This window comes from Anopheles gambiae, chromosome 2 (genome assembly GCF_943734735.2).
Source record: "Anopheles gambiae chromosome 2, idAnoGambNW_F1_1, whole genome shotgun sequence".
Lineage (NCBI taxonomy): Eukaryota > Metazoa > Arthropoda > Insecta > Diptera > Culicidae > Anopheles > Anopheles gambiae.
Window position 1 is genome coordinate 41,234,030 of NC_064601.1, and position 19,442 is coordinate 41,253,471.

General features: G+C 42.1%; 1 protein-coding gene across 1 annotated transcript in view; it reads right to left on the reverse strand.

The window, feature by feature from the left end:
- LOC1274359 (probable serine/threonine-protein kinase cdc7) overlaps positions 1-5,748 on the reverse strand; it is a 42,647-nt gene extending 36,899 nt beyond the window's left edge. The window contains exon 1 of the mRNA XM_061643201.1: positions 5,487-5,748. The gene's annotated coding sequence lies outside the window, so the exon portion shown is untranslated. The remainder of the gene's footprint in view (positions 1-5,486) is intronic.
- Positions 5,749-19,442: the final 13,694 nt, after the last annotated feature.

A 19,442-nucleotide genomic window follows, 5' to 3' on the forward strand; every position in this document is an offset into this window, starting at 1 on the left:
TGCTTGGTCAAACTTTGGCATTTTGAACGGTGCTGGCAATGGGTTCATTTTGGCAGATCAGGTTGAAAGTACATTTGTTGTAGAATTAATCTTTTAACTTTTTTTTCTTTTCACTTAAGGCAAAGCGTCAAACTTGCGATAGTAATATCAAATTTCGATAGAAATATCGAGCCATTTTTGCTAAAAATTTTGTCATAATGTTTTAAGTTACAAATTAATTTAAATTCATTCGCTGTGAATGAAATAATAAAGAATTCTAAACTAGCTACACATCTGTTGTTTAAGCATCTTACATACTTTAATCATTTATTAATTATGAATTTCATACATATTTTCCCAACTGTATATTCCATTCATTTATCGCTTGTATGAAAGAGCCTTCCCGTAAGGGATTTAAATTGGAAGAATATCGCATCCGCTTCGAGCCGTCTCTTCTGCCACCAGCAGCGGCCATACCAGCGATCGTTAAAACCGGCAAGATTCTTCCGCTCGACAGCGAAATTAGGTCACCGAGTCATGTCACGGAACATGGTGCCAGAGACGCCGAGCAGGCAGCGGGTCGGGAAAATAAAGTATCCAAGAGAAACGAGAACGCCACAGCCACAGCATAGAACGCCGGGGCTCTGGCTCTGGGACGTGCCTTCCATCAGCATCGGGTATGAGAAGATGGCGTACACTACTGCCGCCGCCTTGCCTAGTACGCGAGCGGGAGGAAGCGAACGAATAAAATCACATACACACACACACAGACACAAGGGGGGGGGGAGCAGTAAAAAAAACGGTTTCCTCGTCTGACGGATCGCACAAATCTCCCGAGAAGAAAGTTCAAAGCAAAAGGTAGAAGAATAGAAACCCATCGTAACGACAACATGTGCTCGAAGCTCGTGGGCCGTCGAACAACGTGGGGAACGGAGAGAGGGCGAAGGGTGGAGCAGCGGTGAGGCTAAGATGGGCGATCGAGTCAAGAGATCCCTCTCGAGTCACAATATGGCGTGCAATAGAGATATGTATGAGTGTGTGAGAGAGATACATAAATAATGAGAGAGAGAGAGAGAGAGAGAGAGAGATCAAGAGAAGGAGAGCTCGACGGCTGCCCAACCGAACAAAGTAAGCAGCGATGGGAAAGTGGAAAGAAAGCGCAAACAAATCAGAAACGATCGCGATGTGTGGGAAGAGGAGGAAACAGAACAAATGAGCCAATTGGGATTGGTAAGATGTACCGCAGGAACAACAGCAAAGGCCTTTGAAGGGATGGGAAGGTGTGGATGCAAGGGCAAAGAAATGGGGCAGTTGTGAAGGCAGCTAGGCAAACCAGACATTCCGTGGCACTTTCGTACGGGTGTACACCTATCGATAGATCCGGCGTTTTGGGGTGCGTAGGTCTTCCAAAAAGGGTTTTTTTCGGGGTGGGATGTTTAAACGAAACGTTTTGTTTCCAGCTGTGGCGGGGATTTTTTCCCTCTTTCCCCCTAATTCTGGCATCAGGTAGCGGACCTTCATCCCACGCTGAGCCCTTTGCTCGAAGCTTTTGCTAGCTCCACTTTTCCTTTACTATATTCATAAATCATTGCTTAACGGCAAATGGTAGCAACGGGAAAGTAAATAAGAAATTCTTGTTAATATCACTTCTGCTTAGCATGTTTAAAATCAATAGAAAGCTATCAAATTCATCGAAGAATTATGTTTTGTTGGTATTTGAGATTGTTTGTCAATAGGAAAATCATATCTGCAATTCTTTTATGCTAAATTAATTCAAAATATAAACAATTTAATTTGTCTGTGTAGATATACCGTCAGCAGAAGAAGGTCTGCTTAGCATTATCGTACCATCTTCATCTTACCCGCCTCCCCCCTACGCTCATTAGCTTAAAACGTTAAATCTTCCCCTTTAAAAATAATTGGACTGTAACCTTAAAATGTTAAGCTCACGTTAATTTAATTGAACCATAAACCACCGAAACTGTGAGGGCCCGCTGTTCGTACCCCCCCCCCCCCCCCCCCCCCCCCCTTTGTTGATTCTCCAAAAAATGCGTGTAACTGTAAGTGGCGATGTGCGTCCGGCCACTGGCGTCCAGATCGAAGCCAGTCAGCCAGCGCGGAATGAAACGGAGCCCCTCGCCAATAGGAACCAACGGTACGAGATGGCTGGAAAACAAGGCCACCGAAAGCACCGGACCGAGCCCGAGTAGATCTTCTTCGCGAACAAGAATGGTAAGTACGGCTCGCAATAGGGAATAGAAAGCAAACCGTTGAGGAGAAGAAACAAAAAAGAGAGTGAGAGAGAGAAAAGGGGAGCGAGAGATGGCGCGAGTAAAGTTGAAAGAACCCCCAACGTTGCCCAACGGTTTTGCAAAACTAGGAATTCTGGACCACGAAAAAAAACCGGGGTCCGTAGTGAGGTCGAACCTAATTCTCCAAGGGCAGCGTTTTAACATTAGCGAAGGTTTTCGATTAGGCGAGGGAGAACATCTGCCCTAAAGGTATGGCGATCGTTTTATGGCTCCTTGCGAGCGAGCGGAATCACTTACCCATGCTTTCAAGACAAAGACCCACACAGCGAGTGCACGTGGGAGGCCTTAGCAACCGTACACATTTGGTCATGCAAAGGTACATCATCTTCTGGCAGGTCTTGCCACCAGAGCAAGCTGACCACAGTGACCAAGAATTCGAAGGTTGGATCAACCGTATCGCATCTCTCATCCCCATTAGAACTAAACATTTGGTCATGCACAGGCACATCATCTTCATCTATCCTTTCGACCAGATCAAATTTACCACAGTGACCAAGAATTCGACCATCGGACCAACCGCATCGGACCAACTACCATGCACGATACCGTGAAACTGTCAATTTGCGACTGGTTTCGGCAGGGCCCGCTATCACCCTACCCGAACCTGGAATCAATCTTATCCTTCAGGCGGCGGGTTTAGAAGCGACGTATCAAAATGTTAGCGCTAGAACGGCCCCACCGTTGCTTTATCTTCTTGCCACCGCTTCAAATCTGGTACCCTGTGGCCTCGGGATTCCCTTCTATTCCCTCTTCCCTTTAGCCCTTACCATGGAGGTTTACCTTGAAAAACAAGACTCCCTCTCTCTCTCTCCCGCGTGTGCGCTCTTGCACTCTCCTTCTTTGTCTCTCTATTTAGCCTCTTGGGCCTTTCGTCAGAACGATAAGAAAAGCCCACCCCATCGCGTTCTTCTCATTGTGTTCTCTTATCGGGGGGAGTGCGCTAGCAGCGGCTAACCGTACGTACTAGTGCCTATGTATGGAAAGGCCACAGTTAGTACTAGACGGAATTTTTGTTCACATACATACACGTACATACTATCGCCACTTGTGTCCCTTGGCTCACGTAATCCGTTCTATAGATACGGTTTCATTCGCTCACTGCTGGGAGCTGGGGTGTAAAATATTTGTAACAAGTGGGCACAAAAAAATTCGTTTATGACACTTAAAGTATGACCCTTTGAGTATAATTAGTTTCAAGAAAAAATATAAAAATAAAATAAAAATATACAAAAAATCGATAATTCACAATACAAAAGCAAGAAATTACCACACCATATTGCCATTTCAGTACCAACCAAACGGCTACCACCAACAATAGCCGGAAGCAGCCAGCTTTTCCCAATGCTTTCGCAGATAAGTTTAGAATGACTGCGCAAGTAAGCTGGAGCGGGTAAAATTATCAGTCGGAGATAAAATTATCTCTCGCACCAACACAGGCACAAAACGCTTAGAATGAGTAAAAACGACATTATACAACGCATCAATCAAAATTGAACAAAACTGGCCTTGGTGTCTAATTTGGAGTAGCGGCATGAAGAAAAAAACCTCCCACAGAAATTAATGGAAATTTGTATCGTTCTCACAGTACCACTAACAACTGCTTTCTAATGTAAAGAGCATCTTTGAATGTTAACCTTACGAAGGAAAAAGTAAATGGCATTTGATCCGTATGGTACCGATGACTGCAATAAGAAGAACATTCACCAGCCATTAACACCAGCTGTTACAAGTGAAACGACTTAAAACAGGATTTTTTGTTAGTAAAACTCCTTTGAAATGTAATGTTAGTTCATTTCAAGCATATTTGCATGGTTCATAATACAAAAAAGCGTTGTTGAGCTCAACCATATGTTTCGTTTCAATTAGAACCACCCTTTCTATCGCTTCTTTTTTTATACAACACCGGTCTGAACTGATTAAATATTATTGAATTAAATAAAACATACGCTGAATACACTTTTGAAAAGAATGGTTAAAACAAATTTCTAAGTTATCAAACAAATTCCCGCAATAATGCCTGCAGTAATGCGAACCATCTGGTAACGGAATTTTATCACTTTGCCATGAAGCGTCACATTTATTGCACATTTTTTACACCGTACATTTTAAATTGTAACCGTTCATTTCACCAAACATATGTTCTTTGTAATGTACGCAAAACAAACCTACAAAAAAAAAAAAACTAGAAAAACTTCCTAACAACGCCAACGATTTTCCACGAAACACGCCCCGCCACGATTGGCGTACGCGGTTAAAACAAACCATATTGTAGCTTACCGGTTGCCGCCCCGCGCACATATTGTAGCATCCGGAAGCGTTTGTTCTACGCAAACCGAAAGGACACTAGCACGACGCCGACAACAAAACACTCGAGATGGGGAGAAAAGATCGAAGCAAACATATTTCGAGCCGCGTTCGTCGTAAAGCACCGCTCACAGTAGGTGAGAATGGGCAAATGGAAGGCACGAATAAAAAAGCTACAAAAACACGTGACTTAGGACAAACACCTTAGACAAGCGGTGAGGTGGATGGATGAGATTGACAGATAAGAAGCGGGGACGGCTCAGGCGGTCAGAATGTCTGTGTAAGAGGAGAAGGGAGGAGGATCGGGATGAGGTAAAGGGAAGCAGTGTGATAAGAGCAGCCCTACTGCAGAGGGAAGCACCAGCAGCGCGCAGAAGGCTGCTATGGGCGGGCGCAACCGTTTCCATATGTTCTTGATTGGCATCTGACGCTACCGAACCATATGGAACCGGTGAGCCAAGAATGGGGCTGGAAAATTGTTAGCCATACGGGTGGAAAATAGAAGAGAGAGAGAGAGAGAGTAGAACGCTCGACGATGAAGGGGAGAAGTCGCATGCGGGACGCTGCGTAGAGACGGAGTTAGAAGTTTGGAGCGTTCTTATCAGCTTCCTATCTAGAACATCTCACTCACTCTCCCAACCATACGCACAAACACACACACACACACACACACACACACACACACAAGCACACTATCTGTTGCTTATAATGGGGACAACTTTCTATCGCGCGAGAATCGCTATTCTTACGCGAGAAGTTCTAAACGCTCGCCTTTGGTTGAATAATAAACAAATAATCGGGTCCATCAGCACATCGCAACACGGAACGCCCCAACGATTGCAGCGCAGCGTTGTTTTGGGTTAGTACACGTCTATCACACCAAGAATCCACCAGGCAAACGCACTGACGTCCACACCGTGACGTTGTCCTTCTAACACTGTGCCAGCACACACCGTCCGTAACTACGTAGCGCGCCCGCAGTAGGATGAAGCCTGCCGCGAGAGATTGCCCTTTTCGCTGCGGCGTAAGGAACGCCAGAACCACCGAACCGCCGAACCCGCTGGGCAACAAGAGCGGTGGTGTGTAGTGGTGTGGACGGGTTTGGGAATGGGAGAGACGCAGCTCCGAAAGAGAATGACACTCGCCTTCGGTCCAAGTCGGCACTGGAAAAGTCGGAGCTACCGCTGCCACCGCTAACTGGGCGCCCGCTCCAATTCGCCGTCCTTTGCCGGCCTGCGGTGCTGGGGGAGAGCATCGGTCTCGGTCGCACTGCTGGCGATGCTTATCACTGGCGGAGCCGTTATCATTAAACACCTAGAACACATTGAACTTCTCCGAATTGCTCCCTAGTCCCCTCGCTCCCGGCGCATCGCATCGCAACAGCATCGCGGCCGGGGACGTGGTGGTGGGTTAGGGGACGCGTAACTCACCGTGCGAGCGTGCGCTTCGGATAGGGGTACGCGAAATTCCTGGTGGAGCGCAGGAATGTCAAACGATATAAAACAGTTGGCAGCGATAGTGTTGTAAGGAAAACAAAATCTATTCCACGGGTATTCTTTATCTAATTAGTGAATTTCTTCGTATTGATAATGTTGTACAAAATTGATTCAATTTTTAACTAGATATTCGCCACCTCAACAAGACTCCAATAAGTCCTGCATGTAGATTTTACCTTTTAATTTCTTCTTCTCCTGTTCAACTATTTTTCAGGGGATTAGCTTCTTTTTAAATGTTAAAAAAAGCTGTAAACTGGACATACAATTTTCTGGACATTCGTAAACTTTTATATCTTTTTTTTTCAAGTGGTAAGACATTACGAAATCTTGTGGCTGTATTCTAAAACTCGTGGATATTTACACCAAAAATTACTATGTGACATTGTTTTAACTGAAATCAAGTAAAAATAAGTTCACTGCACCAATATAAGTATGTAACCACCATTAAATACGTAAAATTAACATTTAAAAAAATCCGTTTTCTATCACTGGTTGTATTGATATCCACGCTCAATTAATCGCACAATTGATGAGGCTAATCATAAAAAAATTACTTTCGTACACCTTTTATGACACCGTGCTTCGACACACACCTGACAATCCTTCATATCATCTGGAAGCTATACCGAAGCCAGCTACCGTTTCAGCGCGATACGAAGAATAGCACAAATCAGGGTGGTCTATTTGAATTTCTTTAAATGAATAATCGTAGCCATAGTTCAACTATCTTCTGGCCAAGATAATTCCGATCAAGACTAGCACTAACTATTGATCAGGGAAGAACAAGAGCACATTTGGCAATAAGGCGACACGAGCGGCTTCAGATCTCACTTCTTCGTATGAAATTCATTCAAGACTGCATTATTTTGGTGAAACTGAATCGATTACATTTCACTGACTATTCCACCGATTACTGATTCGAACACTTTACAAAAAATGATGCTTAAAACACATATTAACACTTTAGATTGCGAAAATAACGAGAAACCCGAGTTGTTCACATGTAAACTACGCGCTACGACCAAAGAAACAGTGGTCAACAAAGCATCTATGGAAAGTCTACCCAGCTACTCATTTACTGTTACACACGTAACAACACATAGCATACTGCGATATTTGGTACACCGAAGGTTAATTGTACCAATTTGGACGTACAGCAAAAAGGCATATTTTCGATGAAATGTTGGTAGATTTTGATGGGTAGTCGTTAAATAACTAATATTTTGCACCAAAATGATGATTTTGAGATAAAAATATGGTTAGGTGCTTGAAAATCGCTAATATCCTACAGTGCTGCTCTTAGCAAGTAGGAGAAGCAGTGATAAAAGATACCAAAAATCTTGGCAACACATTTTAAAAGGGTGATATTTAACAAACAGAAGTGACCTACATGAAACTAATGAAGCACAAATGTGATAAAATGTTCATAATTGAAATGAAAATTCCTTCCGTGGTTTTAGAATGCAAATAGGCTGTTTTAGAGCGAAAATAGTGTTCGTTATTGCCATAATTGGTGCTATAGCCACAATTGGTACACTTACCCTACATCTTTTTTTAAATGTATTTTTCTAAAATGTAAATGAAATGATGGGATAATTTTCGAAGATACTAAGATTAGTTTGCCGGTACTAGATAAGGTTATTGCTTTTAAAAATAGTTGATGAAAATTATATTTGATCATCATGTGTCTATTAAATACTATTTATCCGAGTTATATCGAATCTGAACATTGCATCAATGATCATTCGTTTACAAACTATTTTGTTGCTTAATTTTAGTTTGTTTGTTCTATTTATTTCTGTTTGAATTCATTTGTACAAAACTGAGACCTTCCCTAATTTTTACCGAGTTTTATCTTTTTTAATAATGGTTTGCATGAGTATAACGATTAAAAGATTCATTAGCTAACCTTTAACTTTTTTGCATTTATTCAGCTTTAAAAATATGTGCTAAAAATGTAAAGCATATGTTTCCTTGTAAATTACAATACAGTCCTTGTCACCAAAATTTTGACTTGAGACATCAATTTTTGACAGTGCGCATCAATCTGTACCTTTAAAGCGGGTATCAAACACGGCTCAAACTGCCTTCCCGAAGGAGTTTATCTGCCAGATGGCGCTTGACAAATAAACGCCGTTCTGACTATCGGAATTGGACTTGAACGATTCGGTTTTGGTTTTTATTATTTGATAAAATAGAATATTTTGATATGATGTATGAAGAACGATCAAAACAAAGCAGTAGAAAGCATTTTAAATGTTGACAGTGCGCATCTATTTTTGACTCTGATGCAACTATTTTTGTCTGTAAGTCAACTATAACCCGCCCTCCAGAAATTCCAACTCCGAATACTGACCAAAGATGATTGTGGAGCAACATTGTTTGTAATGCTTAACATATATTGAATGATTATGGAACATACAGTTTCAAACATAATGTTTAATTTTGTAAATAAATCGTTTGACTTACAGCCGTTGCCGTCAAATTTTGGCTCGAAGTCACCAATTTTTGACAGTGTGCATCAATTTTTGTCTCGTAGGCGTCAATTTTTGACAGTGTGCATCAATTTTTGTCTCGAAGGCGTTAATTTTTGTCAGTGCGCATTAATTTTTGTCTCGAAGGCACCAATTTTTGTCTCATGGTCACCAATTTTTGTCGCTTGTTCATGAAATTTTGTCTCTTAATATATCAACATGAGTTTACCTGATTTGACGCGTAGCTAGGGTTATTTAATTGTACTAACATTTAATTTCAATAAAAATCAATGGTTTATGAATATTTTATTGGTATTTTAAGGAAAATTCTTCAACATTTTTGACTAAATTTCAGGTACGTAGATCAACACAGCTGATTGCTTTTGAAAAATTAAGAATACTTTGAATAGGAATAGGAATAAATTGAATAGGAAGAATAGGAATACTTTGTACTCCTTAATTGAAAATGGCAGTACAATGATAACCCGTACGGATTGCGAGAACTATTTTAGGAATTTATTTAACTATTTGCCACGATGCCAAAATGACGAAATAATCGAAGATTAATCTTCTCCAAATTGTTTTGATATTATTGTAAATAAGACGTAAAACTATATGAAACAAATAGAATTCCTGAATTAATTCCTTTGCATAGTATAACCTCTCTAATTTTGTTGTGCATTCTGCAATTATTAAAATATTAAAATAACGAAAAAATACCAAGAGACAAAAATTTGTGACCATTGGACAAAAATTGGTGCCTTCGAGACAAAAATTGATGCGCACTGACAAAAATTGATGCACACTGTCAAAAATTGACGCCTACGAGACAAAAATTGATGCACACTGTCAAAAATTGACGCCTACGAGACAAAAATACATGACTTACGGCTAAAATTTGACGGCAACGCCTGTATAGTTAAAATTAGAGACAAAAATGTATATATACTGTAGAAAGTTGATACTTTATAGGCCAAAACTGTGACACCCGGTCAAAAATTGGTGCATTAAAAGCAAAAATAGGTGGGTTTGAGATAAAATTTAGTGTAAACGACTGTGAATACATCAAAGGCTCCAATACTGGTAAATTTTGAACACATATATAATATAGCAGAGCCATGCAACAATCGAAGAAATGTTTATTTTTTAAATTATCAAATTTCTGATTTAGAAGCAATTGAACAACAATTTTATATTGATAAAGTTAGAAACTTTAGTCGTCTATATCTGCAAATTACCCATACTAAAACTGAATACATGAAACAATCAAATTGCTGGAATATTTATTAAATAAATTAGAAAAATACTGTCTTCAATAAAGAGCTCACAATATGCTGAAATGATTGAATGATTACGCATGAAACATTATTGCATTTTGCCCAATGTCAAAAGCTATTAGTCCTATTCATTAGACTAGACATCTCCAATCACCCTACATTCCTAGAGCCGATTGCTTCACGGTTTGACACCCCCGATTCCATTTCTTCCAAAACGGAAAAACAAAAAAAAATGCAAAAGAAAGATGCAACACGAAGCAGTTCGGCCCAAGCTGAGTGCCGCTTTAGGGGTGCTTCACTCTCACTTTTGCTCACCATTTGTTGCGTGCGCCACCGCGTTCGAAGCGCGCGCGCTCTCCCTCAATGTGCGGGCCACGCTTTCTCGGCCCCAGCCCGAACCCGAGAGAGGCGTGCGAGAACGTGCGTACTAACTTGTTGCTTGCTAAACAAATCCTCACCGACCCTTTTTCCACACCAAGTGTGCCGCTCCCTTCCGATTGGTTCAGGCGCGGGAACGACCAGGAGGAAGAAAGATAAATCGAAATCGCTGGCGGTAGGAACTCTTTTCACTTTCCATTCCATACGGTAGCATTCTACAAGTTTCGGTCACTCACTCATCTCACTCGGCCGAAATGCCGAACAGTCCCGCGTGCATCTCAGTAAATGTTGCCATTTCTGTTTATTTCCATTCCCTCTTCCCGCACCCCCTTTCTCCCCGGTCCGGTTCATCCGGCCCGCTCTTCACGGCCCATTCGGACTCGCGCGCGCTCGTCATCCGGCGGGTTGAATATTGGACAGGCGCGCGTCTGGTTTTTGCGCCGGTCGGGAAAAAGCGCGAGAAAATTGGTAACCTCGCGTCTGGTCCTACATTCTGTCCAGAACAAATAAACAATATGGTACGATTTTACGGTGCATTGCCAGTGCAGCACGGACTGGCCGAGTGCAGCTTTGCACCCGGCCGATGGAAACGGTGCATGATAGGTGGTTTATTCTCGCGAAAACATTCATCTTCGTGTTCTAATATTGTAACGAAAATTCGAACCCAACGCAAGCATATGTTTCGAATGGAAAGTAGCAACAGTGGGATGGAAATGGGCATTGAACATATGGCAAGATAGCTAGGTAGTAGAATGCTCTGTAGTGGTATGGAAAAAGGTTGATAACAGATTAAAATTTAATATTGTTACAGATGATGGACATTACTTAAATTAAAATATAATAATATATAATAATATTAGATGAAAATGAAAAATGAAAAATTATTTTAAAAAACATGAAAGTATTATTCAAAGTTCAGCATATTATTTACTATTCTAACACAAACTTTCCATCTCTCAATTCCCTCTTCAAAAGAAAGTTCAACGGAATAGAAAACAGACCTAAGAACCAATTCTACCAAACTACAACTTGCTTACGCACATCATTCTAGTTCTGAGCGGGCTGTTTGGTTCCGATCGAATCCGATCACCACACCAATACGTCGGTCCCGCGTCGCACGTTGCAACGGGTGTGCGACACCCGAACCACCCCCCCCCCCCTCCCTTCGGGTTGGCCTCGTAGATTCTGCAGCACCGAAAGCCGACGCCACCGACCACCGATCCGGCAGCAAAACGCAAAACGCTAACTTGACGCGATCCAAAAATAATCTATCACGCACCCGAGCGCTGATGAATGCGCGTCCGCTTTCTTTCTGCGGACCGTGGCCGAGAGCAGCGGCGAACGCTAAACCTCCACCGCCGCCTATTGGCCAGAACGGAAGTTGGCGGCCGGGAAAGGGGGAAGGTGGCGCCCCGATACGTCCCTATTCTCTGCACGGAGCGCCACCTGTTTGCGGCCCGCGCTTGCCGTTGCTGCTGCTAATCGACCATTTATGAGTATCTGCAACAGGGGTTCCTCACCGCCCACCCCGCCACCCGTTTGCTTCCGTCGCTTTGCTTCGCTATCCACACTCACATACCCATACAGTGCAGTGATCGAAATTCTCGCCGTTTTGGCAATCGTTTTGAAAATCGATTTTAGAATGTTATCTAACTACGTGCGAAAGCGGTTGCCCCGGCATTTCGGTGTGCGTGGACATTGGCTTCGCGTATTCGAGGTTGAACGAGGGCAAAAGTATAAGAAGAAGGGAGACAAGAGAGAGAGAGAGAGAGAGAGAGAGAGAGAGAAAGAGCGATAGAGAAAGAGCGATAGAGAATAAAGGCGATAAAGAGAGGTTTTTCGTTGAAGTGGTGGAAGGATTTTTGAAGATTTCCCTGTCGAACAGGAGGGCGTTTAATGATGGAAATTGTAGAACGTTCTCGGTCACATTAAAATTCATTTTGCGGAGGATGATACAAGCATACATTCCTACAGCTTATTGGAGTCATATTGGAGGCATATTTTTTGAAAAGCTGTTCAATGTCCATAACCATATGGTACGCTGCCACAAACAGGAATGAAATGTAAAATCACACTTAACCACGCAACTAAACACGCAAAGTTACGCAATACCTTTAAATGTCCCTCCCTCTTTTACGGTGATGATTAGTTCTAATCAAATCAAACATTAGGCCAAACCGTGTACCTCCAAGATACACAACCGCTGACCGAAGCGCTACAGGTGTGTTTTGGTGTTGTTTTGCCATGAAAAATGTAGCCGTTGTGGGATGTAGGGGCGGAATGGCCATCCTTACTATCGATTACTGGATTAATACTTGCTTGAACATGAAAAATAGAGATATATACTATGTTGTGTTGTGTTTGCATCCTGATAAGTAGTTCGCTGGATCCATTAGTTGGTTCTTGGAGAGCTACGTAAAGGATGCTAGATAATTCCATTGTATTTGATGGATAAGACCAGTTTTTCCTTGATGGAACTATGTAGGTCGTCTTGGGTGTGTGCATGCATTGTAACTGTTAGAGTAAAATTATCTTTTAGATACTTTCGTCCTTCTCAAACCTGTGTTGGGGTAAGAGGTGGGATTTATCATCATCATCAAAACCTTTTGGGGACACATTCAAACTCCAATAATGTGAGAAATCGAATTTATGAAATAGGCTATTGCTTTGTAGGTATTTCAAATGTCAATAAAACTACCTTTCTTAGTTGATAACGCTTGTTGGATTAATTTGGAGCTTATTGATTAAAATTATATAACAACAAATAAAGTATATGACATTACCGTAAAACCAAACAAAACTTCTCTTTACCAAAACGAAAACACAATATAAGAATCTTGAGAGGAAAAAATACCTTTGCAAAACAACATGAACAAAAATAAATAATGAAGTGGATCATTTGTAGGTCTTAAATAATTACCATTATTTTTGTAAGTTGCCTCTCTCTCTCTCTCTCTCTCTCTCTCTCTCTCTCTCTCTCTCTCTCTCCCTCTCTCTCTCTCTCTCTACTATTTTTTTATAAAGCCATAAACACATCGAAAACATTCAATTGGACTAAAAATGACAACTCGAATAATAAAAAAATTCTTAATTTACAATTCATAATTAAAATATAAGCTTTTAGTTAATTTGTTTTTGACATTTATGTTATTAAAAATAAAATAAATTTATATTTTTAAAGGAACGTTTGTGTTTTTAAAAGGATTTACCCTACAATTTGACGAAAGAACTAAACGAATCTTTGGAGTATTCAACTAAAGCATGTCAAAAAATAACAAATCCATTAAATCGCAAAAATGAATAAAAATAAAACTTTAATATTTTAAGAAATAAAATAAAATTTAGTAAAAAGCAAACTATGCGTTAAGTTTTTGCTTTTACATATTGGGGTAAAAATACAAACAAATTATGATTTCTTACGAATATGTATTACGAGTACGTACTCAAAAAACTTCTATTTGACCATGTACCGCTCACCATGGTCATATTGCCCCATCTTCCCTCCACGTTACTCACTCGAAAGATAAATGATTCAGAGAGACAGAGAGAGAGAAGCAGAGAACAAGAGTATGAGAAATATGCACACATTCTCCCTCCCTTTGAACGTCCATCGTTATCAGTGATATCAAACGGTATTCGCTGAACAGATAAGAGAACTCTCTACCATGGACAACCCTACCCTTCCAGGCTGAGGCCAATTTCGGTAGGGATTGGATCGGCATTCTCACAGCAACAACAACAACAACAACAACAACAAAACCGACACTTGTAAACATTATCACATGGTAGCAGTGGAATGTCACCAACACCAACCAGAACAAGGTGTAAGCGCGTGTTGTTGTGTTTCTTGCACCCCAAAACGGAGACCATTGGAGAACGGTTTTTACGCACGGGAATGACGTGTTAATAGGTGTTTAAATACTTTTTTTGTTGAAATTAAATAATTTGCTTTTAAAAATTTATTCATGGCAAGTTTCTTTTTAACGACTTTATCGTGGCCCACACACAACTGTAATAGTAGTTGTTAATCGCTAACTACTTCATGATGTTGATACCAGAAGTACGGTATTGCATATTCACTCACTTTCACTACCCATTTCAGTTAAAATCACTTCAAGTGTACAAAATAAGGAACAAAAAGAACTTCTCGCAGCACACCAACATTCAAACACAGAGAGTGGCAGGGAGTGAAACAAACACACCAAAACCCCCACTGCATCGAACGTTAGACCCGTACGCTCTTATATCATCACGGGCACTTTCTTCCCGACACTGTCACCGCGCTGCGCCCGTGTTTCGCTGCGTGAAGTCGAAAGTGTTGATCTTCATTCTGCACCGATTTTCCCAACTGAAAGACAAAAACACACACTTTGACACACTTTTGGCACGTAACTTTAACCCGCTTTCGGGTTGTTGGTTTTAGAACGAACACGTCGAACGTTCGCGACGCGAGCTAGAACGTTTTGCTTTGGGAAAACGGACACCGATTAACGCCACAACCGGCCGGCTTATGCACAACGCGCTGACCACTAGCTGACCCTGCAGCGGCGGTACTCATTCCGGGACGGTTCATGGTAGGACTGTGTGTGTGTGTTTTTTTTTCTCCAAAAGCAAAAGGAAGAAAACTTCCCGCCGAATCTCACCGGCTCGGGCCCACTCACACGTGCTCGTTCTTAGGGAAAACAGAAAGGATGGCTGGAAAACTGCTGACAGAGTCACTGCGAGACAAAGCAATCACTTTAATAATTAAACGCAAAGCAACAGAGCAGTATGCACTTTTCCAACGCCCGAACGTACCAACGCACCCACCGTGCAAACATTAACCCATCGAACCGAACCATCATATCGGAAGCTCACCCTCATTAGCAGCAAAGGGGCAGATTACGAGGCATTCGCCGTTCGCCGTGTTTTCCCACCGTGGGATCGAAAAAACGGCCGAAACCGTACACCGCCAACCACCCCCGGGCGGATAATCATTTGCGCCGAACGCAGCTCGTGTGGTTGTGTTGCGTACTGTTTGGGTGGGTGGCATGAGTGCGTATATGCAGTTTGTTTGCACGAATCGCACAAAGCCGTCGGAAAAACAGGACACTCAGATCGAGAGAAGGAAACAGACACACACACACACACGCTCTCTCACTCTCTCGCTTACTAGCTTACTTTTTCCGCTCACGGTCACCGTGGTTGCAGTATCTCATTTTCCTGTCCCCCTCCAATATGGACGAACGCACGCTCAGTGCGCACTGTGCTCAAATCACTCAATCGGTGAGACTTTTTTCGCGGAGGGTTCTACTTTCTTTGAGTATGATCTGCTCAAAATCGATCTTTCGTGAGGGAAATGCGATCACCATTTGACTTGACCATGATACAGTTTGCAACAGTATGCTTCTTTCTCTGTTTTACCGCAAACTCTTCATTAACACGCAACAGACAGCGACAGAATGGAGTAAGAAAAATGGGAAACAGGAACAGAAGATAATGCTCGCTAGGCTCGGGAAAATCGAAGAGAGCACGGGAAAGAATTTTTCCCTACTGCTCGCATGCGTTCTTAGCTGCGCGTGTGTTGTGTCTCGCTGCGTAACACACTAACACACAGAGCCATTGGCTTCAGCGCTGGTCAAAGTAGGCCACTGCCGGTGCAAGTGTGCGAACGCAGGGGGAGAGCAAAACCCACCCGCCCAAAGAGGAACATGGAAGCGAACAGTTACTTCCAAACTGATTGCAATATATCATGTTCATGGGATGAGAATGAGCCAGTATGTGTGTGCATGTGTGTGTGGAGGAACAGAAGGAAGGAAGCGCCAATGTGGAGCACATCAATTTTAGTGGATAAACCGTTTCGTTCCGTTTCGTTCCATTTTTCCATCCCCGCCGTGCTCTAGAGGTGGCCATGGTCAGTAATGTTAAGCGTGCCGGAACGGGGGAAAAGCCTCTCCTTCTGCCGACAGTACGCAGTACGTTGCGTAGAACGGCTCCGTCGGGCCGGTCGTAAAGGGATAAACGCACGTGAGCGGAAGTGCGAAACGAAATGGAACTCGACGCCCAAATTTGGTGCAACAAGGGAGCGAAGGGGCTGTCGATTGGAGCAGCCCGTTTGCCAGCTAACTGACCAGCAGCTACCGGACTGTTTCATTGTACGGTTAGCCTGGCAAAAATACCGGTAAAACTAGAATGCGTACAGCGCTATTGGAATGGGTTTTGAGTGCACGATTATGAGATGTCGTTAGATGGTGACGGAGAAGAGGATGGGTTCTAATTTTCAGTAATTGTTTTAGAATTTTATTACTTCCTTAAAAATTTTTTTTTTAAAAGCAATGAGGAGATATGCTGAATTCCTGTGATAAATGTAATTTTTAAATATACCTCTACAAACTGAAAACTGTTAATATGACTGACAGTTTTCAGTTTGGTTGATGGTTGATGCTATGTTTTTTTAGTGTAATTTTATCTTTGGTTATTCTAGTTTTTTTACAAAAATTTAATTTAATCTATTCATGACGTGTTTCATTTACACTAATAATCGTTAAAGTCTTCGTGAAATATTCTAACTAATCTTAATCCATGTATAATAAAGAATTCCATTGGGGGGTTTCCTGTTTCAAGTAATTGATAAAAACGCAATGTTTTGTCAATATTATAGGTAAAGTTTAAACATTTAACAAGTCAAACTAATTTTTTTAACAATCTTTATCAAAATCTGTGAAAAATATTTAAAAAAGGAATATTATTTTTTGATGAAATTGAATATTTCAGAATATTAGATAATTTCAGCTGTCTGTATGTGTATTCTAATACCAAAAACAGATCTGAAAATCCATACGAGTTAGCAACAAATGATCCCGCAACGTTGTCATAGACCTGGGCCTGAGCAAATATATCTTACTTGTTAGATATTGATGATTGTCGAAAATTATGATTCATCAAATAAATAAATGTCCCAATTACAATATGGTAATAAATAAATTTATGCATTCTAATCCAAACATTAAAATAATATAGAGAGCAACATACAGAGAGCCAGCAGATTAAGCAAATTATGGAATAACAATTTCACATTATTTTACTTACAAGTAGAAATCAAAAATGTATTCTTATTTCCATCAGCTTTCGTTTCAATAGCACTGAAGATGTGGTGTACCATTAAATTCTTCTACTTTGTAAGCAATGATCAATCTCAATCAACTCCCACCGAGAAGCATCCATCAGCACACATTCTGTGTTATCAGGCAACGAAATCGCGTGATAGTAACACGATCAGCCAAAGCCAGTGCATTCGAACGAAACACTACGAAAACCACACAACCACACCTCCACAGCACACAAGCAGCGAACAGCTGACAGATCTGCAGTGACCTTGTTTCGCGCAAACACGCATGCGCGCCGCACGGTTTACTCGCGTGCTTCACTGCAGACAACGGGAGAGTCGTTTGGCGTGGTTAGAACCGGTAAATTTAGATGGTACGCACGATACAGGAACATAAGACGGGCGATGGGTAGAACACTCAACGCCGGACCTTTTTAACCCCGGTGAGATGCTGGAAATTTGCCTAAAACCGAACGTGGGAAAGTCCCTTGCGTACGTCATCGCGTAGCTGCAGTAGACCTCTCTCGCTCTCGGCAAGATCAAAAATAAATAAAACACAAACACAGTAAGTCCGGTAATCTTCGCTTCAGGTTAATGAGTGAGAGGAGGTGTACTATGCTCGCTCGATGTGAGTCATGTGTTATGTCATTCTGGTGTGCACGTTCGTAACAACGCACGTGCAATGAGTCACCCTAAGATGAGACAATATTTGGAGCTCCATGTTTCAGCGTGTTCCCCTTTGCGATCTTGATCTATTGGACCACACTTATAAACTGAAACTCTATGACGAATAAGTATGTTTACTATATTTTAGAAAGTCATATGTCCACATGGTGATACGTAATTGCTTCATTATTATTGAAACAACTTCTGCCGAGATGCGTAAACTAAGAAATAAATCGCACAGTTCATTCATGTTCATATCCCAGATATATTTCTTCTTCCTAGCGTAACGATCTACACGATCAGTACACAGCCATTTGAGACTTATTACGACAGTTGGAGCAACTACTGTCTTGATACGAGTGGACAGTCTCCGGCTAGGAATTCTATTCGGCGTTGTTGGAGCCAACGTATCAATAAAATAAATTTCTTAAATGTTATGTGCCTTTTATGTCCTGAATGATAAAAGGCTCAAAATAAATTATCCTCAAAGTAGACTAAGTAAGCTCAGCTCTTTTGGAATTACGGCCAAATTGATGAGGCTAGTTAGAATGATTATGACCAACTTGCTAGGGGAAGGTGGATGTTACCACCAAAGGTCTGCGCCAGGGCTTGCCTGTCTCCTATTTAACTTGGCGCTAGAGAGGGCCATCCGGGACTCGAAGGTGGAGACTTCGGGACCCATCTTCTATAAGTCAACCCAGGTCCTGACATAGGCTGATGATATAGACATCATTGGTCTGTGGTTCTCCTTCGTAGCAGAATCTTACAAAGGGATCGAGCAGGCGGCAGAGAAGCTCGGATTGCAGATAAACGAGGCAAAGACCAAACTGATGGTGGCAACATCAGCGGTACTACCAAAAACTAATTCAAACTTACGAAGGCGTGACATACAGATAGGTGAACACACTTTTGAAGTTGTCCCAGAATTCACCTATGTCAATTAAAGGGTCAATTTCGACAATAGCATGGATTAGTTACGAGCAAGGACGCTGGCTGCCAACCGGCCGTTCTACAGCCTGAGAAATCAATTCACCTCAAAGAACCTGTGACGACAGACGAAGCTGGGACTATATAGTACCGGTACTCACATACGCCTCTGAGACATGGACACTGTCCAAATCTGACGAAACCCTCTTGGCCGCTTTCGAGAGGAAGATGCTCAGAAGGATACTTGAGCCCGCATGTGTGGAAGGACAATGGAGGAGCCGCTATAATGACGAGCTATACGAGATGTACGGCGACCTGAGGTCGAGGTCGTGCAGCGTATCAAGCTCGCCAGGCTTCCGTGGGCTGGCCATGTGGTACGCATCGGACGCAACGGACAACCCAGCCCGTAAAGTCTTTTTAGACCGTCCACAAGGACAGAGGAGGCGTGGTAGGCCCAAATTGAGGAGGCAAGATGGCGTGGAGGCGCGAGACCGTGAGCGGTTTCGGACACTCCTGAGGCAGGCCAAGACCGCAAAGCGGTTGTA